The sequence below is a fragment of the Natrix helvetica genome (assembly GCF_964273705.1).
Source record: "Natrix helvetica genome assembly, chromosome: 2".
NCBI lineage: Eukaryota > Metazoa > Chordata > Lepidosauria > Squamata > Natricidae > Natrix > Natrix helvetica.
Window position 1 is genome coordinate 4,016,559 of NC_138552.1, and position 23,332 is coordinate 4,039,890.

The following is a 23,332-nucleotide window of genomic DNA, read 5'->3' on the forward strand; positions in this document are numbered from 1 at the left end:
CAGTTGAAGGCAGTCCCTGCATGTCTATCTATAGGCAGGTGGCGTAGACATTTTTATTTTATCAGTTATTTGGACATAAATGTGTTATGCTTGCTTTATTACCTTTTTTTCTCTGGCTTTTAATTTATATTTTCTTGTTTCTGTTTTTTTACGAGGAAGCTCTGTAATGGAATCTTGGGTTTTTATGAGGTTATGTGTTATCTTTTATTTGTTTTTTATTGTTTGTAAACTATCTAAAGTCTGGTGATGGAGGGCTGGTATAAATATTGCAACTATGCTATATGAGTAGAATAGAGTAGACTAGACTAGACTAGACACAGAAGGGAAGGGAAGGGAAGGGAAGGGAAGGGAAGGAAGAGTCAGATGAGAAGAGAGGGGAAAAGTGGGATGGAGGGATGGAGGAAAGGGAAGGAAAGGAGAATGGAAAGGACTTGGATATGTCTAGTTTAATGAAAAGAAGGACTAGGGGAGACAGGATAGCAGTCTTCCAATATCTCAAAGAAGAGGGAGTCAAACTATTCTCCAAGGCACCTGAGGGTAGAACAAGAAGCAATGGGTGGAAACTAATCAAGGAGAGAAGCAACTTAGAACTGAGGAGAAATTTCCTGACAGTTAGAACAATTAATCAGTGGAACAGAAGTTGCCTCCAGAAGTTGTGAATGCTCCAACAGTGGAAGTCTTTAAGAAGATGTTGGATAGCCATCTGTCTGAGGTTGTGTAGGGTTTCCTGCCCAGGCAGGGGGTTGGACTAGAAGACCTCCAAGGTCCCTTCCAATCCTGTTATTCTATTCTATTTTAAAATCAATGAGAGCCTGCTATTTTTCGCCAAGACACAGATTGCACAAATAACCATTTTCTCTCCGACATTTCCTTCCTAGCTCGTTTCACACTTTTAATTCTTCTCCCCCACAATGCTTAATACACAACGACGCTGATGAAGACAACGAAATAGCTCCGAGTGTGCTGGTTTAAAACTCCCTACAGTCTAGTAAACCAGAGAGGCGTTGTGCGAAGAGGGAACAGCCCTATATATAGCAAATATACTGAGATTCCTCCAGGGAACAAGACTACTTTCCAAGCTCACATCCTGCATGTCGGCTCTGTGGGTTGTTTGTGTTTGTGTGTGTATACGTGGGCACACCCACACAATCTTTTAAGGCAATGCTTATGGCTTGTTTCTGTCATGCTTAGACGCAAAATCCATCTTCCCAGCCTCTTCTTCTTTTACTTTTAGGTTTGTGTAGATCCTTTTAAAGTCATTCAATATATAAAGGTAAAGGTTCCCCTCGCACATGTGTGCTAGCCGTTCCTGACTCTAGGGGGCGGTGCTGCTCTTCGTTTCAAAGCCAAAGAGCCAGCACTGTCCGAAGACGTCTCCGTGGTCATGTGGCTGGCATGACTAAACACTGAAGGTGCACAGAACACTGTTACCTTCCCACCAAAAGTGGTTTTTATTTTTCTACTTGCATTTTTTATGTGCTTTCGAACTGCTAGGTTGGCAGAAGCTGGGACAAGGAACGGGAGCTCACTCCATTATGCGACACTAGGGTTTCGAACTGCTGAACTGCCTACCTTTCTGATCGACAAGCTCATCGTCTTAGCCACTGAGCCACCGCGTCCCAAATTCCATATATAGATTGGGTGAAACCAGGCTTAATAGCAGGAACTGTGAGAGGGATCTTGGAGTTTTAGTGGACTTTACTTACTTTACTTTACTTTTATTGGATTTGTTAACCGCTCCCTCTCCCAACCAGCTAAATGTCCTGTTTTCCTGAAAATAAGACCTCCCCGGAAAATAAGCCAAATCAGGCTTTTGAGCACCTGTGCTAAAATTAGCCCTACCCCAAAAATTAGCCATCCCCCAAAATATTGCAACACAGCAGTAGCCATGAGGTGACCACACTTACCACCTCCTGCATCACAAAAATAATAAGACCTCCTCAAAAATAAGCTCAACCGCTTATCTCAGGGGTCAAAAGAAAATAAGACCCTTTCTTATTTTCGGGAAAACATGGTATAAGCCAGCAGTGTGCAGCAGCAGCCAAAAAGGCCAATGCAATCCTAAATTACATTAACAGAGGGATACAATCAAGATCAAGTCTATAAAGCCTTACTAAGACCACACCTCGAGTACGGCATCCAGTTTTGGCCACCACACTATAAAAAAAAAAGAGTGCAGAGAAGAACAAGCAAGAGGATTAGAGGACTGGAGGCTAAAACATACAAAGAACGGTTGCAGGAACTGGGGATATGTCTAGTTTAATGAAAAGAAGGTCCAGGGGAGACACGATAGCAGAGTTCCAGTATTTGAAGGGCTGCCCCAGAGAGGAGGGGTTCAAGCTATTTTCCAAATTCCCTGAAGGTCAAACAAGGAATAATGGATGGAAGCTGACCAAGGAGAGATTCAACCTGAAATGAGGAATTTTATGACAGTGAGAATAATCACCCCATGGAACAGAAGTTGGCTTAAAAAAAATTTGCCCACCAAACCAGCAGTATTGCCAGCTGCAATCCACCCCTGAACTAGAATTCTCAGTCTCCTGGCGCATGTATCTGTGTGTGTGTGTGTGTCTGTGTCTGTGTGTGTCCCCGCGTGCATCATACCCACTCAAGCTTGTTTCAGAAACAGCTCTTGGCTTGTTTTCTGTCTTGCATGTCCCATCATTCCAGCCTGTTTTTTTCTCCCCTTAACTTTGGTTAGACGGATTCTTTGATAGAGGTTCAACTCAACTCCTCATTCTGTTTCACTAGTTCTCCTCAAGGCTGTTTCCCCAGCTGTCTTTCACACCTGGCGTGGGACTAGAGCTCACCCCCTCCCAGTTACCAACTTCACCAGTAAACCTGGATGGTAAGATTGTAGAGTCCGCTAAATCGATTGAAGTTGAATGGCGACTTGTCTGATCTGCTGTGACTGCACTGCAGATCCCAGATTGGGACTGAACTGAATCATCTCCAAGGTCCTTTTTCTTCTTTGACTCATTAAGCATCTTCTAGGATTCACACCCTGGTCACGGTCTCTTCGCACTTCTACCATCAGGCAGAAGACATCAAAGCATAGCCAGCCAAACAAATAGGTTTAAAAGTAGTTTCTGTCCTTGGGATGTCAGACTCTTAAACACAACCACAATCACACCATGCACACATGGAAAAGAATGACTAGTTTTGCATCAGTGGGCTAAAGCCAATTTCGTTGTATTCATTTTGTACGATGACAATAAAGGATATACTATCTCCAAAGCATACACACCCAAAATGCAATGCGTGTGTGGCCCCCATGCATGTGCCTCACCCCTTGCATGCATGTGCAGCCCCTGCATGTACCACACACCCCACACATGCACACATGTCCCCCGCATGCATCCGGCACCTTCCGCATGCGCAGCAGAGACCCAATGACCAGCTGTTTGGTGCGGGGGTGTGGGGTAGGGGTGGGGGGCGCATGCACGGCAGAGCTGAACTGGCGTAACAGCTTGGGTGCCCACAGAGGAGTTCTGTGCCATCTGTGGCACACATGCCATGGGTTCTCCATCAACGGTTCTAGGTGGTAGCCACAATGTATACTCAGCATGTTCTTCCATCATCCTTCATTATATTCGCCTTTATTTATTCCATCATCCTCTTCCCCTCTTCCTTCCTTCCTTCTTTCTTTCTTTTTCCTCCCTCCCTCCTTCCCTCCCTCCCTCCCTTCATTCTATGAGCCAACATAGCACAGTGGTTAGAGTGCAGCTTTGCAGATTAACTCTGCCCAATGCCAGGAATTCAATCCTGATGGCGACCAAGGTTGACCCAGCCTTCCAAGGCCGGTAACATGAGGACCCAGATTTCTGACTTTGTTAACTGTTTAGAGAGGGCTGTAAAGCACTATGAAGCGGTATATAAGTCTAAGCGCTATTGCTATTGTTCTCTCTCTCTCTCTCTCTCTCTCTCTCTTTCATTCTTCCTTCCTTCCCTTCCTCCTTCTCCTCCTCACCCTCCTTCTCTTCTTCCTTCCTTCCTTCATTTCTCCCTCCCTCCCTATCTACATACTTCTTTCTTTCTCTCTCCCTCTCCCTCCCTCCCTCCTTCTCCCCCCCTCTCTGTCCCCCTCCCTCCCTCCTCTTAACCATTAAAATTCTGGTTGGCCCACCTTCTCTTGGGCCAGGAGATCTGCTTCCGCTCTCCAAAATCCCTAGCATGTGACAATGGTGTATAAATAACAATAACCATCAGGGCGTCCTTCTTCTCCCTATTGTGGATATGTATTGTTATTATTATTATTTTTTGCATTGTAATGGTTACATTATATGCACTTTGGTTCGGCTTCCATAATTAGAAAGGAATTCATATTTTATTACTGTGCTCTATCAAACAAATTATTCTCCACTTAGAGGAAGGCAGGGGAGAGGGAAAGGAGTCAGAAATATGCCATCAAGATGGCCATAAATATTCCCTGAGAATTCTGCAAGGGAAATTTCATGGGGAAAGTCTCTCTGGGAGTGAGCAGGGAGGAGGAGGGGAGGAAATCCTTATCATCCAGTCCAGGAGATGCTCACTGCAGCAGAATCAAAAGCCACGCCAATTTTTCAATTGCAACCTGCGTAGGGAAGGGGTTGTAGGCGAACATATGGCAAAAACTGGGGGCAGAGCTAAAAGGGGGACCAGCCTAGAATTCCTACATAGCCACAAGTGAACTTAGCCCAACTTCCCTTGAGTGCCATTCACCTTCAACTAAATCTAACCAAATAGTGACTGTTAGTTGAGAAGATTCCTGCGCTTGGCGTGATTAGCAATACATCAGTTTAATTGGATCTTCTCATGTGGACCTACTCTTTCACATCTGACGCTGTCCATCCATCCATCCAATATCTCTTTCTCCCTCCATCCCACCATCCCTTCATCCCTCCCTCCCTCCATCCATCCACTATATCTGTCCATCTGCAGGAGAAGGGATGGGAGAAGTTGGGGGCAGAGTGAAAAGTACCACCAGCCTAGAATCCCTACATAGTCACAAGTGAAGTAAGCACCCAGGTGAGTGTTTTTGACCCTTATCTAAGTCTAACCAAGGGATGACTGCTACTTGAGAAGATTCCTGGACATTGGCACGAGTAACAATAAATCAGTTCATGTCGACCTTCTAGTGTGAACTTGGCCTTTACACCTGACACCATCCAATGTCTCTCCATTCCTCCCTCTCTCCTTCCCTCCCTCCATCCACTATATCTATCCTTCTATAGGAGAATGGAGGGCAGAGCGAAAAGGGGCATCAGCCTAAAATCCCTACATAGTCACAAGTGAGGTAAGCACCCCAGTGAGTGCTTTTGACCCTTATCTAACTCTAACCAAGGGATGACTGCCACCTGAGAAGATTCCTCTACATAGATGTGAGTAGCAATAAATCGATTTAATTGGACCTCCTCATGTGGAGCTGGTGTTTCATGCCTGACAGGGGCAGGGTTTTCATCACACAGGTGAGGAGTGCAACTACTGATGATATTACCTAGTTGGAGAATGAAATATCTTCAAGAAAACAACCAATCCCAGAGAGAACCAAAGAGCCATCATTTCAACACTGAGCTCCAAAGATTCGTTGGAATCATATAAGTGCCATCTTGAATTCCTTGTCTCTCCCCATGGATGTGCCTGGCTGTGATCCTCTCCGTCACCCTCCATCACGCAGGGGATTATGGTAGCCTGGACTTGTTACGTAAACACAAATGGGCAAGGTCTGAATTTCCCCTGAGTGCCTGGAGCTAAGCAGCCACCACAAGAAAGAGTTGGCCAAACTGCTGGCTCAGTTCAAATTGGATCTGACTGAGAAGGAGGCTCAGCAGAAGCACCTCACTGAGGACTAGGAGCATAGGCTTTCCAAGCAGTGGGAAGACCTGTAGGAGTGCAAGGCCAGGGATCGGCACCTAGAGGCTTAGTGGGCTGAGATGGTCAGCCAGTTACAGGCCACGATGCTCTCCTACTAGAACGAGGCCCTCCGGCTCTTCGCCACCAGCGGCGCTTCCCTCCAGCCTTCGCCCAAAGCCCCCCACCAGGAGGCTGAAGCAGACCCCAAATCGGAATTTCCGCACCCCTCCAACCTGCACAAAAAAAACCCAAAGGGGGAGACTCTCTGCAGCAACACAAGAGTTCATTGCACATATCCATCCCAGGGGGGCGTAGTTTGAGGACCCCTCATTTAGTGCAATATAAAAATGCAACTAATTGCATCATGTTGAGGACCACCAACATTTTCTCAGGGACAACCAGTTGGTGACCACTAGACTAGAGGACCTCCAAGGTTCCTTCCAACTCTTGTGATTCTGTCACTATCTTGTCCTCCCTCTTTGAGCCACCCTTACATTTCAAATGGACAGATACTGTATAGGTGGTACCTGGCTCAACAGTAGTAACTGTGAGAGGGATCTTGGAGTCCGAGTGGACAACCATTTAAATAGGAGCCAGCCATGTGCAGCAGCTGCCAAAAAAGCCAACACAGTTCTAGGCTGCATCAACAGAGGGATAGAATCAAGATCACCTGAAGGGTTAATGCCACTTTATAAGGCCTTGGTAAGGCCACACTTGGAAGACGGCATCCAGTTTTGGTCGCCACGATGTAAAAAAGATGTGGAGACTCTGGAAAGAGTGCAGAGAAGAGCAACAAAGAGGATTAGGGGACTGGAGTCTAAAACATATGAAGAACAGTTGCAGGAACTGGGAATGTCTAATTCAATGAAAACAAGGACCAGGGGAGGCATGAGGGCAGTCTTCCGATATCTCAGGGGTTGCCCCAAAGAAGAGGGAGTCAAACTATTCTCCAAGGCACCTGAGGGCAGAACAAAAAGCAATGGATGGAAACTAATCAAGGAGAGAAGCAATCTAGAAATGAACAACTTGCCTTCATAAGTTGTGAATGCTCCAACACTGGACATTTTTAAGAAGAGATTGGACAATCATTTGTCTGAAATAGTATAGGGTTTCCCGTCTAGGCAGGGGGTTGGACTAGAAGACCTCCAAGGTCCCTTCCAACTCTATTATTCTAGTCTATTATTCTATTCTATTCTTTTATTTGAATGTTATTTGTTAAACACTGATGTTACCTCCTCCATGCCACATCTGTATATCTGTTTTGATTGTACGTCGCCCCGAGTCCCTTTGAGGAGAGGGGGCGACTGATAAGTCAAATAAATAAATAAATAAATAAATAAAATAAATAAATAAAAGTAGACCCATTCATTCAAGTTGCCTACGGAGATTCTCAATGACCATCAGCTGATGGTCACTGATGGTCACAGAACTTGGTCATTTTCTTGCAGAAATCTCAGCAGGAGGTTGGACTTAGAAGACCTTCCAGCTCTCCAATTCTTCTTCCTTCCTTCCTCCCTCCCTCCCTCCCTCCCTCCCTCCCTCTCTCTCTCTCTCTCTCCTTCTGCAGCATTAAAACAACCAGCCGGGGCTGATGGGAAGGGGGTTTGTCATCATGCTCTCCCCCTTTTCCCCCTTCGATCTTTCCCATCCGTTTGCTTCTTCCAGTCCGCAGCTGCTATTTTCTTTAACTTAGAAAGACGCTGCGTCGACCATTTGCCAGACCCCTGACTGTGCACTGATATGCACATAAACACTTAGCTTTGAACACAATCAGAGAATGAAAGAGCTGTTTTTTTAAAATATATATATATAATATATATAAGTAATATACCAATTTCTTGAAGCCTGGGAGTGTGGGTGGGGTGGGGGAATAGAAAGAAAGGAAAAAGAAAGAAAAAACATCCTGGCATCCATTACGGCATATATGTGTGTGTAACCCAACTGCATTCCTTTTTTTTCCCTTTTCCTCTCCAAAGGAAGAAAGAAACAAATTACCATAGTTTAAACGCTTTTCACGGAGTATAATGATGCTTGCAGAGTTCTCTCACACACCCCTTTCGCTCCTCGATTTTTGCTGCCCCAGTTTGAACGTGGATGCATAATAAGTTAATTTTTTTTTTCCACCAACGTCCGGGGCGAGTTTGCAATTGCAGACAAAGAAACCGGCTGGATCAACTTTTGAGATTGCAATCCTAAGCATATTCCTTAACCGGAATTCTTTTCCACACGTCTTAAAAAAAGAAACGCAACTTCATTTGGGAGGGGTGGGGGGGTAGAACAAGTAGCAATAGCAATAGCACTTGGACTTATATACCGCTTCACAATGCTTTGCAGCCCTCTCTAAGGGGTTTACCGAGTCAGTCTCTTGCCTGCAACAATTTGGGTCCTCATTTGACCCACCGGGAAGCTTTCAGATTCAGGTTTTCCCAGATGGGCCAACATGGCTCTCTTAATCAATTGGAACTTTTGAGCAATACTTTGCCTCAGACTCTGATTTAATTTTGGGTGCTATTTGGAACCCTGACACTGTGGGGGTCATGTGATCATCTTTTGCCAACTTCTGACAATAGGGAAGCCAGATTCACTTAACAGCTGCTCAGTCCGATGGTTAAAGAAGAAGAAATGAGAAGTCCTGGTCTTGTCTTACCTATGAAAGCTGGATTGGGTGACTTTGGGGCAAAGAGATGGTGTGTTCTAGTCTCACCTTAGATATAAAAGCCAGCTAGGTGACTTTGGGCAATCACTAAGATAGGTGAGTTCTAGCCCTGCTGTAGGCACAAAACCCCTGGCCATCTTTTGGCCAATGATCAGGAGAGGTGAGTTCTAGTTCCATCTTAGGCACAAAAGCCACTGGGTGACTTTGGGCCAATCACCAAAAATCGGTGAGTTCTAGTCCTGCTTTAGCCATGAAAGTCAGCTGGGTGACTTTGGGCCGAGTACCAGGAGATAGTGAGTTCTAGTCCCACCTTAAGAATGAAAGCCAACTGGGTGACTCTGGATCACCAGGAGTCAGTGAGTTCTAGTCCTGTTTTAGCCATGAAAGCTGGCTGGGTGTCTTTGGGCCAAACACTAGGAGATGGTGAGTTCTAATCCCACCTTAGGAATGAAAGCTAGCTGAATTACTTTGGGCCAGTCATTCTATTTCTCTTAACTCAAACCACCTTCCAGGGTTCTCGTCAGAAAAATAGGAGGAGGAGTACTGGAGATGTTCTCGGCCTTGAGTTATTTCTAAAAATAATAAAGGCAGGCTACAATTTTTTTTAAAAAATAAAGAAATCTTCAGAAGCCCTTGGGTTGAACTAGCTTCAAACAAGACTGGTTTTGATGTCAGTTTGCAGATTGGGGTTGTAACTGCTGTTTTATCGATCTTTGTTTCGGGTACGGCATCCTACATGATGCTGGTTTGCTGCTCGGTGCTTCAATGCTGCCTACGATATGTGGGCTTAATGTTCTTTCTGCAAAGCAAAGCAGGTTTCTATTGCCCCCCCCCCCCACAGCTCAGAGTGATGGGTTAGGCAGTCCAACCCAGCAGCAGAAGGCAGCCTGGCTTGATCGTAGGCAGAAAATCCAGTTTCTTCCTGCTTATTTTTCCTTCCCTGGATCCGCAGACTAATTTTATTCGGCAAGCTAAAATTGGGAGTTGACTGCCCCCACTGGAAGCTGCCGAGAAACCGGAGACGCACAAAACCTTAAAACAAACAGTAATAACCCACAATTGGCAACGACAGCCCGAAAGGGTCAACTTGCCAGGAAGGAAGAAGAACTAATACCTTTCCAATCGGCCTGCCTCTTCCAAAGTCTTAAAAATTCTCCTTCGAATCGAATAATAAAAAGGCATTAGACGATTCTCCGTCTTAAATTTGTCTTATTGAATTAACTTGCAGAGCAAGCCGGGGATGGTTTAGAGGCCACAAGCTTTGGCTAAGCTTACAAGCGGCTTATCCTGCACAGGGCTACTCACTGGGGTGGGCAATTGTGGCCCCTTTAAGGACATGTGGACTTTAACTTCCAGAATTCCTGAGCCAGTGGGAAAACCTATCAGATACACAAAGCTCTCTCACCATTTCTGTCTTTTCCCACAAGCCGTTTTATATGCATTTGAAAAGAGACATAGAATAAGGGCTCAGACCAGTGGTGAAATTCATATTTTTTTTACTACCGGTTCTGTGGGTGTGGCTTGGTGGGCGTGGCTTGGTGGGCGTGGCAGGGGAAGGATACTGCAAAATCTCCATTCCCACCATATTCTGGGGCCAGCCAGAGGTGGCATTTGCTGGTTCTCCGAACTACTCAAAGTTTCCACTACCGGTTCTCCAGAACCTGTCAGAACCTGCTGGATTTCACCCCTGGCCCAGACATAAAGATAAAGGAAGAGAATACTTGGAGGAAAGGGCTTCCAAAAAGAAGTTTTGTTGCTGAGGGGTTGAAAGGAGAAGCCTTCTGCATTTGGTGCAGACATTTCATGACCCAACTAGGTAACCTCATCAGGGCCTGAAGGGAGGGGTGGTTTGCTCTCACTTAATAGAAACCCCACTCCTTACTGGCACTGTAGAAGTTACCTAGTTGGGTCATGAAATGTCTGCAAGAAAGGTACCAAACTCAGAGAGTACCACGTATGTGGATTCCTCCTCTCCACAAACCCCACTCCATTCTCACACTAATGATGTTACCTTCTTGGGTAATGAAATGTCTACAAGGAAACCACCAAGCTCACAGAGCATCAATTATGCCAATTCTCCTCCTCCTCTTCTTCTTCTTCCTCCTCCTCCTCCTCCTCCTCTGCAAAAACCCCACCTGATGATGTTACCTGCTTGGGTCATGAAACATCTGCAAAAAAACAACCAAGCTCAGAAAGGATCCTACAGTCCTCCCCCTCTTCCTCCTGCGCCTCTTCCTCCTCCTCCTCCTTTCCACAAACCACTCTGTTCTTACCCTTGTGATGCTACCTACTTGAGTAATGAAATGTCTACAAGAAAGCCACCAAGCTCAGAAAGGATCCTACAGTCCTCCTCCTCCTCCTCCTCCTCCTCCTCTCCTCCTCCTCCTCCTCTTCTTCTTCTTCCTCCTCCTCCTCCTCTGCACAAACCCCACCTGATGATGTTACCTACTTGGGTCATGAACCGTCTGCAAGAAAGAATCTCACAATCCTCCTCCTCCTCCTTCTCCTCTCCACAAACCCCACACTGATGTTGATACCTACCGTCTGCAAGAAACCCACCAAGCTCCAGGAGCACCAAGGGCCCCTCAAGAAAGGGTTAGTTGTGAGAATTAAAGAGAGAAAATGGAGAGAGAAACTGAACGGCGAAACTTAAAAGAGGGATAAATAGGATTCCTCTCAACAATCCCTTGACTTCTCCCCATCAGGAACCACAATATGCATAAAATTCAGTACTATCCCATTAAAATTCATTAAAGCCCCTTTTCAGCTATTTAGTGAAGGTTGAAGAAAAGGGAGCCACTGCCTCGCCTGCTCCTTCCAATGGCCTCTTTGAATGTAATTCACCCTTATTCATGGTCTCTTCTTCCAACTAATCTTTCCACCCTGCGCTGCCCAATGCATTTTTAATACCATGGCTAATTCTGGCATCCCAAATCCCTGGTGTGCTCCTGACATAACAAGGCTTTGACAAAAGGGAAGGAAGGAAAAGGAAGAAAGAAAGGTGGAAGGAAAAAGGAAAGAGAGAGAGAGGAAGGAAGGAAGGAAGGAAGGAAGGAAGGAAGGAAGGAAGGAAGGAAGGAAGGAAGGAAGGAAAAAAGGAAAGAAGGGGAGAAGGAGGATTAGGGAGGGAGGGAAGGAGATGGGAGGGAGGGAGGAAAGAAAGAGGGAGATAAGGTAGGTAAAGAAGAATTAAAGAAGAAAGAAGGAAAGGAAAGAAGAAAAGGAATGGAAAGAGGGAGGAAGGAAGAGAGAAAGAAAGAAAGAGGGAGGGTAGGTAGGTAGGTAAAGGAAGAAAGAAGCAAAGAAAGAAGCAAGGAGAAAGGAAAGAAAGGAAAGAAGAAAAATAAAGGAGGGAGGAAAGAAGGAAGGGGGGAAGGTAGGAAAAGGAAGAAATGAAGAAGAATGAAGGAAGGAGAGGAAAGAAAGGAAAGAAGAAAAGGAATGAATATTGGGAGGGAGGAAAGAGGGAGGGAAGGTAGGTAAAGGAATTAAGAAGGAAAGAAAGAAGCAAGGAGAAAGGAAAAAAGAAGGAAGAAAAAAAGGGAAGGGAAGGAACAGGAAGGGAGAGAGGAAGGGAAGGATGGAAGGAAGACAAAAAGGAAGGAAAAAGGGAGGAAGGAAAAACCATTATGTCATTGGTGTTTTCTGAACTTGGCTATTTCCTTGCAGACGTTTCATTACCCAACTAGGTAGCAGCATCAGTCATTTGCCAATCTGTTTGTTTTTGTTTTGAAGGAGCAAGTTTTTCAGACTTTGGGAACAAAACACCCAGCTGAAAAGCTGTGCCTTCTTTTTTGGCCTAACACTTCAGCACAAGCTCCTTCCTGAGTATAAATTCCCTCTGGAGATAGCCTCCCAAAACACAAGGGACCCGTCACCAGAATTGGGCATCCAAACAGCCCTCAGGTAACATCAGAAGACGATGCGGTGTTTGCTAACGGTGGTCGCGAGAAACGCCTCGTGCTCCGTGTTATTATTTATGAACACCGCACGAGAGGCAACGAGCACATGTAGCCGGTGATTAACAGGAGATTATATTGTTGCTGTAATTAACAACAACAACAACAACAACAACAACAACAAATCATTGGCTCTACTCAACTGCACCAGGATGATCCAAGAGAGAAAGCGAGTAGATAAAAGCAGAGATGATTATAAAATATGGAATCAAATTTGTGGCTAGAAAACAGAAGCCGAAGCAGGAAATAGAAGTCTCTTTTTTGTGTGTGTTTTTCTAAACTAGGATTGAATAATAATTAAGCAAAGTTATTAATTACTATCAAACTTAAAGTATTGACCATAATGTAAATAGAATGGTGATATGAGCAATTAATATTTTTAGAATTGCTAGTACAACTGCTATTACACTATTGCAGATGTTAAAACCGATACGAAGGCAATGTAGAATAGAAAATTGCAAAAGCTAAACATGAATGCCGATGCAGAAGGCTGTAAAACTAATGTTATGTTTTGTCTTGTTTTTTCTGTATTTTTTTCCCTGTTTTTCAAGGTAAAAATGTTTAATAAAAACTATTTAAAAAGAAAAAGAAGGGAGTGAACGGGAAACCGGAAAGCTGGAAGGCGGGGAGGGGGGGAATCCAGAGCTTTCCAAGGCCCTGCAAAGGGAATGTTCCCGATTCTAAATTCTAAGCAGAAGATCGAAGTCCGAACCAAGAGACGGACAGACCGATTGGCACAGTCGATGACTTCTCCTTCACGTCAATTAACCAGCGTATGAGAAACAATATCATCAGGGAAAGCAGAAAGGATGAGCAGAGTACTCTGCACTGCAGTGGTGCGAAAGAGATTCTTCTCCTTTTTGGCAAATCCTTTATCTTCCCTCTGAATCCAAGAAAACAAAATGTTTTTTTGCAAACAACCTAGGAACAGAGTCAAAGGGAACAACAGAGTGGGAAGGGACTTCGTTGTAGATTTTCAACCAGCCAAGTCATTGGTTATCCCAAAAGTGCTTTCCCAAAGACACCAAAAGAAGCCTTTTTGGAAAAGCACTTTGGGATCAAGGTTTGGAGACTTTCAAATAATTGTTTGAGAGGCCACCGAGGATGTGAATCGCCTGAATATTGTAACATGGGCAGGGGACCAGTTCGGGCAAACAGGATGCTAATTTTGTATTTTTAAATTTTATGATTTGGTTTTAAGGTTTAAGTTTTTAATTTTTATAACTTTGTACAGGGGATGTTTAATTCAATTTTAGCTATGTATATTTCGAGTGTATGGTTTTTAAATTTGTACCTGTACACCGCCCCGAGTCCCTTCGGGGAGAGGGGGCGGTCTAGAAGTTTAATAAATTAAAATTAAATTATTAAATTAAAACGGTACTTGCAAGGACTAGCTGGCCCTTCCCCATCCCTCCCCTCCAATGAGTCTCCACGCGGCCCATTTTGGATGCCAGGTAAGTGCAGGGCCTGCATGGACGCTCTGGGAGGGAGGAAAATGGGCCTTCTGGAAGTTCCAAAACTCTAGAAATATGCCTGTTTCCAGCCTCCGGAGGGCTCTGAGACCCGGTGGAGGCCATTTCTGCCCTCCTGGAAGCTCAAGGAAAGCCTCCAGAGCCCAGGGAGGGCGAAAACAACCCCCATTATGGTGCAGGAGGCCAGGTAAGCCATGCCCACTATGGCCACACCCACCAAGCAACCAAGCAGAGAACCAGTTGCTAAAGTTTTTGAATCCCACCCCTGAACATGGGGTGTCAAACTCAAGGCCCATGTTGTGGCCAAAGAGCCCTCAGAGCCATCCTGGAAAATGTAAGGGGCCAGCCTGCATTGCTTTGGCCCGGTCTACCAGCTTCGCTTTGTCCCGGTCTACCCAATGAGGAAACTTCGGGCCAGGGTGGCTTTGGACCAGTCTACCCAATGCAAAGAGGAAACATGCCAGCAGTTTGGGGAGAGGCGGCAAGCTGGCCATGCCCACCCAGATGGCTGTGCCCACCCAATCGGCCATGTGTTTTGACCTCGGCTTCCCAAGAGCATGAAGCAAACTCCTTCTCCCGACAAAAAAAAACCCCTTTTATTAATTTGCTGTGAATTCTGCTCATTCACATCCAGCAAAGTCTTTCGAGGGAGGATTTACAGTCACAGACCTTATCTGGCTTGGAGAGCTGCCAGGCCAATATCTGCAACACTTGGTAAGAGACGAGAGTCCCGAACCAATGAAGCAAACTAATGGTCTCTTGCAACTCCACGTTTGCTCCTTTTATTTCCTCTGGGAGGGGCCATTCATCGTCCACCTGTGGCCTTACTCCCAAGTAGACCCCTGTTCTTTAGCTGTTCCCTTCATCTGGCAACTCTGCGCATGCGCACGCTGGGAACAGGCTCCAGCTGTTCGTCTGCCTCACTGATGTCTGACTCCGAAGGCAGCTGATAACTGGCATATGGCTCTGCCCCCCTCTCTGTCACCAACCCAGAGTCCTCATCAGGGCCTTCCCCAGACTCCAGGACTGGCCCATGTTCCTCCCCAACCTCCTCACTGTCCGAATATGTGGCCAGCTGTGCTGGCTGCTGGTGGACCACAAACCATGCTTCCCCAGCCCCCCAGATGTCAACCACAGCCCTGATGCTGCCCTCAATGAAATTGAGTGACACCCCTGTTCTAGTCCAACCCCCTGCTCAAGCAAGAAACCCTGTGTCATTTCAGACAAATGGCTGTTCACTCTCTTCTTCAAAGCTTCCATTGATGGAGCACCCATAACGTCTGGTGACAGGCTGTTCCACTGGTTAATTGTTCTCACTCTCGGGAAATTCATCCTTAATTCTAGGTTGCTTCCCTTCTTGATTAGTTAACACCCATTGCTTCTTCTCCTGCCCTCAGGTGCTTTGGAGAATAAGTTGACACCCACTTTTTTGGAGAAGCCCCTTGGAGAATCTAGTTTCCTTTAGATCCTCTAGATCAGAACCCAGTGGTGGGTTCTGGCTCCAGTCACAACTGGTGCACTGTGCATGGGGCCGGGTGTCCTCGTCCTGGACATGCCACTGCCCTGCGACACCCGGCTGCTTGGCAAAGGTGGCGCAGGCTGTGCATGTGTGCATGTGTGTGCGATTGGCCCAATTGCTTCAAAAACAGGTAAGGAATGTGGGAGGGCAGGTGGGCCAAATGAGCCATTATACTGGTAAGGGAGCAGCCACTGCTACCGGTATGGCCATACTGGGCCGTACTTCCCGGAACCCACCACTGCTCTAGATTGTCCTGCGAGTAAGTTCAGTTCCTTCCCCCTTGATCGGTTTTGATCAGCAAGCAGATCCCAGCCTTATTCAATAAAGCTCATCCCCATAAACCGTTTAAAGGCATCCCTCCTAAGAGTCTTAACTTAGGAGCAGCCCAATCCCTTGTGTTTCTGCAGTCTTAACTATCCGTTGAAGTCTCTACTTGCCCTGTTTGGTTGCCATAGCAAACCAGAAAGTTATTGAAGTGCAAATAATAGAGTTGATCGTTCCTCTGTAGAATTGTATCATCAGCTCACCAGTTCAGCATAAAGCGGTACTCTCACTTCTCGTGCAGACTGAACGGGAAATATTCTCAGCTGCCATCTGGAGGTGCCCAGTGAAAATAAGTCCTTCTTTTCATCCTATTCAATAAAAAAAATCTTCCCCTCTTTCGGGCAGGGTCCTTTCCTGCCCTCCACTCCAACTGGTCTAGCCTCACATAACATCTTTTGTCTGGGCCCTTGCTGAAACAGAGGTTTTTTCTTTCTTTCTTTCCTGATATTATTATTGGAATGGAATGGAATGGAATAGAATAGAATAGCAAATAGAATAGCAAATAGAAAATAGAAAGAATATAATAGAATACAAAATAGAATCGAATAGAAAAGAAATAAAAGAAAAGAAATAGAATGGAAAATAGAATATAAAATAGAAAAGAAAAGAAATAGAATAGAAAATGAAAAATAGAAAATAGAATACAAAATAGAATAGAATGGAGTGGAGTGGAGTGGAGTGGAATGGAATGTAATGGAATGGAATAGAATAGAATAGAATAGAATAGAATAGAGCTGGAAGGGACCTTGGAAGTCTTCTAATCCAGCCCTCTGCTCAAGCAGAAGAACCTATCCCATTTCAGACAAATAGCTGTCCAGTCTCTTCTTAAAAAGAATATATTTCTACAATCCATGTTTTATTTATTGATTGGTCGTATTTTTAAACCACCCAGATTCCTCCTAAATACGGAGGTAATATAACTAGTGCCAAGAATAGAACAGGAGGCTTCGTTCTTCTAGTCTGTCCTGAAAATTACAAAATGGCTCAGAGCTGCCACCAAATTATGAAAGGTGGGAAAAATGATTTTGCTTCATTTCAGTTTGATTTGGTGCTTTTTACTGTAGTTATTGTAGGACATTTCTCTATCTATCATCTGTCTGTCTGTCTGTCTGTCTGTCTGTCTGTCTGTCTGTCTGTCTATCCATCCATCCATCCATCCATCAATCTCTCATCTCTCATCTCTCATCTCTCATCTCTCTCTCTCTCTCTCTCTCTCTCTCTCTCTCTCTCTATATCTATCTATCTATCTATCTATCTATCTATCTATCTATCATCTATCTATCTGCCATCATCTGCCTGAATTTATGCATGTTTGAAGTATTGACCAAACCAATTACACTTTGCTTATTTGCTTAGTTTTGGTATTTCTCTCCCACATGTGTTATTTCAAGGCAATTATCATGTTTCTTCCCTTCCCTCTTTTCTTCCTTCCTTCCCACTTTCCCTCCTTCCTTCTCCTTCCTTCCTTCCTTCCTTGCTTCCTTCCTGACTTCCTCTCCCTTCTTTCCTTCCTGCCTATCTGCCTTCTTGCCTCCCTCCCTCCCCCTTTTTCCATTTCTCCCTTTCTTCTTCCTTCCTTCCTTTCTGCCTTCTTGCCTCCCTACTTCTTCCTTCTTTTCCTTCCTTCCTTCCTTCTCACTTCCTGCCTATCTGCCTCCTTGCCTTCCTCCCACCTTCTCCTGTTCTCCCTCCCTTCCTTCCTTCCCTTTTCCTCTGCTTCAAAAGAAGCCCAATTTAGATAGGGGAAGCCACATTTAATCCCGAGAAGTTTCCACCTAGGCTTTGATGTCTAACTGGCCATGTAAATGTGTTCAATCACAGAAGAACGTGCAACATTAAGAGGCCAGGCCATCTATGTGCCGAGTCACAGGTCTGGGTGGGTCAGTGCACATGAAAAGACACGAAACATTAGAAAAGGCTTCGTCAAGTAGACTCGAGACTTGCCTGTGCTTGAAATTTAGCAGTCCTTGTTTTCTGGCATTAAAAAAAAAGGACCTCCGTTTTCAAGTCTTATTACATTTCCTCCTTTTTCTCAACTGCATGTTGTGTGCACAATCTCTGTTCTGGAACGGTGCAGCAAGCTCCAATGTTTCCAATGTGTTCGCTTTCTCCTTCCTACCACTCTTCAACCACCACAACAAAACTCTCTGCAGCACGCTTCACAAAAAGGTTGAAAGAAGTAACAATTGCCTTTCCAAAATAGTGTAAAAGTTGTTATTATTTTCCCCCCTCATTTTCCCTGAGTCTTTGCGCTGCCCATTGCGGGGTCGACATTCGGGGTTCAGGACCCTGGACAGCACCCTGAAGCTCGGGGGTTGGGGAGCTGGTTAAATTTTAAAAGAGATTTGCGTTAATGTCAGGGTTCCAAGTAACATCCCCAATGAAAGAAGACTCTGAGGCTTGAGTTTCCTCAAAGTTCCATTTTATTAGAGGTGTCATATTGGCACATCTGGGAAAACCCGAATCTGAAATCTTCCAGGTTTTCCCCACCCAAAAGAAAGTCCAAGTCCCTGCCCAGCATTCACATGTCCATCCCATGGTCCAATCAGGCACCATCCAAAACTGGAGATGCCTCCCAGTCACACCACTCTACTTGCAGGCCAAGATGTCCTTGACTGTCTGAGAAAGGAATGTTATCTAGACTATATATCTGCGAGGGGGGAATTATATGGTGTATGGGAGATATATACTCATAATAACATTCCTTTCACAGAGAGTCAAGGTCATCTTGCCCTGCATCCTAGAGAATTCACTTTCACCACCACTAATATCTTGTCTAGAGGTTTCAAACGTATCCATCTCAGTCGCTATAATACTACCAACGTCCAATTCATCGAACGTGTGAAGCGAGAGGAAGAATCGGCTGCCAATTGTATCCCTGTCCCATTCAGATCTGGATTGCATTCGATCCTGAATCCTGCATACAGATATCCTCAAATTTCAGAGATTCATTTACTGGCCGTTTGAAGTTATAACGGCAATGAAAAAGGGTGACTTATGGCCTTGCAACCATTGCCTCAAAATTCTGACGCTTGGCAATGGATTCATATTTATGACGGTCACGTGTTCAAAATCCGGGCGCTTGAGAACTGACTCGTAGTTATGACAGTTGCATGGGGTCCCCTTTTGCGACCGTCTGACAAGCAAAATCAAAGGAGAAGCCAGATTCACTTAATTGATGTATTGTATATAAATTAGTACATTAGTAGATTAATATATATATAAGAGAAGTATAAGTACATATATATGGATCTAAGATGTATTGTATATGAATTAATATATTAGGAGATTAATATGTGTAAAAGAAGTATATGCACACATGTATGGCTATAAAGATTAAAAAATTGTATAACAAAAGTATACCGATGTGGAAAGGTTGCAAAGATGATAATTGTGTTATAAAACTGGGGGGAAAATGTTCGATAAAAATAATTTTAAAAACAACCACAACCACTGTGTTCCCTCCCTAATTGCAGGGATTCATTTAACAACCACAGCAAGCAAGGTCATAACCTAGGAGAAAACTCGCTTAGCCGCTGTCTCACTTCACAATGGACATTTTGGGCTCCATTCTAGTCGTAAGTCGAGGACTCTTATTTTGTCCCACATCTTTCCTTTTGCAAAAAAAAAAAAAAAAAAAGCAAGGAAGGAAATCCATTGATCGACCCCGAAAGCATTTATTGAAAATTAACGCTAGGGAAGGGTTTACAATGATAATTCACCGTACTTTTTCATAACAGAATATCTGGAAGATGGAATGAACAGAGCTGCTAAGGAAACTGTCAATTTTAGGGAACACTTCGGAGTGACTTCTTTTGATGGGGCGATTTTCAAACAGTTTCAAATTTGGGAAGAGACTGTTCCCATGTAATGAAACTGTGAGGGGAAAAAAAGTTAAAACTTCTGTGCCTTTTCATACCTTGTAAAATGAATTAAAGAAGGTCTAGCAATGAGCTTCAGAAGTGCCTAATTTGAATGTTTATGTCCTTACAGGGCTACCTGTCACCACAAGTCCACATTCACAGAATAACCGAGCTGGAAGGAACCTTAGAGGTCTTCTAGTCCAGCCCCCTGCTCAAGCAGGAGACCTTATATCATTTCAGACAAACAGATATCAGCCTCTTCTTAAAAACCTCCAATAATGAAGCACCCACAACTTCTGGAGGGAAGCCATTGCCTTATTAATTAACAGAATAATAGTGCTAGAAGAGACCTTGGAGGTCATCTAGTCCAACCCGCTGCCTAGGCAGGAAACCCTATACCATTTCAGACAGATGGTTATTCAACATCTTCGTAAAATCTTTCAGTGTTGGAGCATTCACAACTTCTGGAGGCAAGTAGTTCCACTGATTAATTGTTCTAACTGTCAGGAAGTTTCTCCTCAGTTCTAAGTTGCTTCTCTCCTTGATTAGTTTCCACCCATTGCTGCTTGTTCTGCCCTCAGGTGCCTTGGAGAATAGCTTGACTCCCTCTTCTTTGTGGCAACCCATGAGATATTGGAAGACTGCTATCATGTCTCCCCTTGTCCATCTTCTCATTAAATTAGACAGACAGAATTCCTGCAACCATTCTTCATAACGCAAGAACGCAAACATTCTTCCTGCCTGAGCAGGTGGTTGGACTAGAAGACCTCCAAGGCCCCTTCCCACTCTGTCATTCTGTAATACTTTTTAGCCCCCAGCCCCCTCATCATCTCCGTTGCTCTCTTCTGCTCTCTTATTTTACCCTCTCTCCAATTTCCCCGCTCAGAAACTCACGTTCTCCCTGGTGAACCTTCAAAAACACGTCCTAAAAATAACCAGGCCTTTTAATGCTTTCCACCGTGGCAATGTAACCTGAGAATTCCTCCAGTTTCCCAATGAGAGATCACTTTATTAGTGTCCTTCTGGCTTTAAAAAAAAATAATAAAATAAAAGGAAAAGAAAGGAACTAAAAACTAAAAATTTTAAAGTGCAAGAAATAAGCCAGAAACCTGCTGTGCAATTAAGTAAGGCCACACGTTTAATACGGCATTCAGTTTTGGTCGCCACGATGTAAAAAAGATGTGGAGATTCTAGAAAGAGTGCAGAGAAGAGCAACAAAGAGAATTAGGGGACTCGAGGATAAAACATATAAAGAACGGTTGCAGGAACTGGGTATGCCTAGTTTAATAGAAAGAAGGACCAGGGGGAGACATGATAGCAGTCTTCCAATATTTCAGGAGTTGCCCCAAAGAAGAGGGAGTCAATCTATTCTCCAAGGCACCTGAGGGTGGAACAAGAAGCAATGGGTGGAAACTAATTAAGGAGAGAAGCAACTTAGAACTGAGGAGAAATTTCCTGACAGTTAGAACAATTAATCAGTGGAACAGAAGTTGCCTCCAGAAGTTGTGAATGCTCCAACACTGGAAATCTTTAAGAAGAGATTGGATAGCCATTTGTCTGGAACAGTATAAGGTTTCCTGCCTAGGCAGGGGGTTGGACTAGAAGACCTCCAAGGTCCCTTCCAACTCTGTTATTGTATTATTGTATAATTAGTGGATTGGTGAGATATTGATCCTCGGCGGTAGCAAAGGGTGAGGAAATTATATCTCGGAAATGTATACGCCTTATCTCCAACACACATGTTCACCAGCCTCCCCCACGCGTTTCTCTGTTGCGAGAGCTTCGATGGAAACTGTCAGGATTGACGCAAAGATCCCCGGCAGCAAATAAACTGGCCCGAGTTTTACGCCACAGGCCCCCACGGCAAAGCTGAACCACAAATACCCACAGCATTGTACAGAAAAAAGAAAAAAAGAAAACCAGGCAAGCTAGCTTTGAAAAAACACCGTTTCCTCAGCTCCAGACACATCGCATGAGAAAACCAGACATGGATTAATTAGGTGTGACTGTATCATTAAATTAGGATAATGAACAAACAGCTACGCATCACATCCAACTTAACATGTCAGACTTCAGTTCACCTGTCATTGTGGGAGGGGACAGGGAGGGGACAAGAGAGAGGGAGAGAGAGAGAGAGGGAGAGAGGGAGAGAGGGAGAGAGATAGAGAGCAGCCTAACCTGCAGCCTCGGCGAGAAATAACATATCACCCCAATTAAATAGCTATTTCTTTTGCTACAGCTTAGGAGAGAGGGAGAGAGAGAGAGAGAGAGAGAGAGAGAGAGAGAGAGAGAGAGAGAGAGAGAGAGAGAGAGAGAGAGAGAGAGAGATTATTAGGTTCCCCCCACCGCACATATGTGCTAGTCGTTCCTGACTCTAGAGGGCGGTACTCATCTCCATTTCAAAGCCGAAGAGCTAGTGCTGTCTGAAGACATCTCTGTGGTCATGTGGCCAGCGTGACTCGACACCGAAGGCACACGGAGCGCTGCTCCCTTCCCACCAAAGATGGTCCCTATTTTTCTACTTGCATTTTTTATGTGCTTTCGAACTGCTAGATTGGCAGAAGCTGGGACAAGTAATTGGAGCTCACTCTGTTACACGGCGCAAGGGATTCGAACTTTAGAGACCTATACAAGTCTTCTCTCTATTTATGCTATTTATTTTTTTCAGAGCTGGCAATGATGGAGACAAAGCCCTGCCGTGACAACATCCGAGGAAAAGAAAAAATGAAATGAAAAAGAAAAGAGGAAGATGTTATTTGCATAGGGAGTGGAGGAACGGCCAGGGGAAGGTGGGCGAATTAGCAGACATGGACCCTTATCTGGTCAGAGATTAAATCATAAAGTTCTGTGATCAAAGACTGGAGTCCGTTTCTGGATCTGGGACTGAAAAGGAAATTTTGGGATTGGCTGGCTGGAAAGGATTGGATAAGGGATAGAAAGGCATTATGTAATTAAAGAAGGGATTGCTGGTCATAAAGATTTGAAGACACTTCTTTCATGATCTTTAAAAAAAAAGAAATCGGTATTGCTCTTTGCACTTCCCCCCCCCCCTTTTTCTTAACGTTGTATGTTTTCAAACGTCACTGGTGTTTCAGTAAACACTTCTGATCAGCATTACATAAAACCATAATAGCTTATTCAGTCAATGAAAAAAGGGAGGGAGGAGATGGAAGGGAGGAGAGAAGGGAGGAAGGGAGGGAGAGAAGGAGGGAGGGAGGGAGGAAGGAAGAAAAGATGGGAGGGAGGAAAGGAGGAGGAGGAAGGAGAAAAGGAAGGAAGGGATGAAGAGAAGAAGGAAGTGGAAGGGAGGGAGGGAGGAAAGAAGGAGAAGGATGGGAGGGGGCAGGAAGGGGGGAGGCAGGAGATGGAAGGGAGGAAAGAAAGATAAGGAAGGAGATGGAAAGGAGGGAGGAAAGAATTGGAAGGAGGGAAGGAGAGAAGGAAGGGAAGGAGGAAGGAAGGAGGAGGGAGGTAGGAAAGAAAGAAAGAAGAAAAGGAAAGAAGGAAGGAAGGAAAAAGAAGAATTAAGAAAGGAACGGAAATTCAGGAAAAGGCATTTTGACCATTAATCTGTGATAAGCTATAACAATACCACCCTAGTAGGTGCCATCACATTTGTGCTAGTGAAACAGATTCTTTTAAATCAACATGGATCCCTAGAAGCTCATAAGAGATCTAATGAAGCTGAACCCTAATTTAAGACTGAT

The 23,332-nt window shown here is 44.6% G+C and overlaps 1 protein-coding gene across 1 annotated transcript in view; it reads right to left on the reverse strand.

Annotated features, from left to right (window-relative positions):
• CELF4 (CUGBP Elav-like family member 4) overlaps positions 1-23,332 on the reverse strand; it is a gene marked incomplete at its 5' end in the record, with an annotated part of 811,277 nt that overhangs the window by 770,146 nt on the left and 17,799 nt on the right. The gene's annotated exons all lie outside the window — the stretch shown is intronic.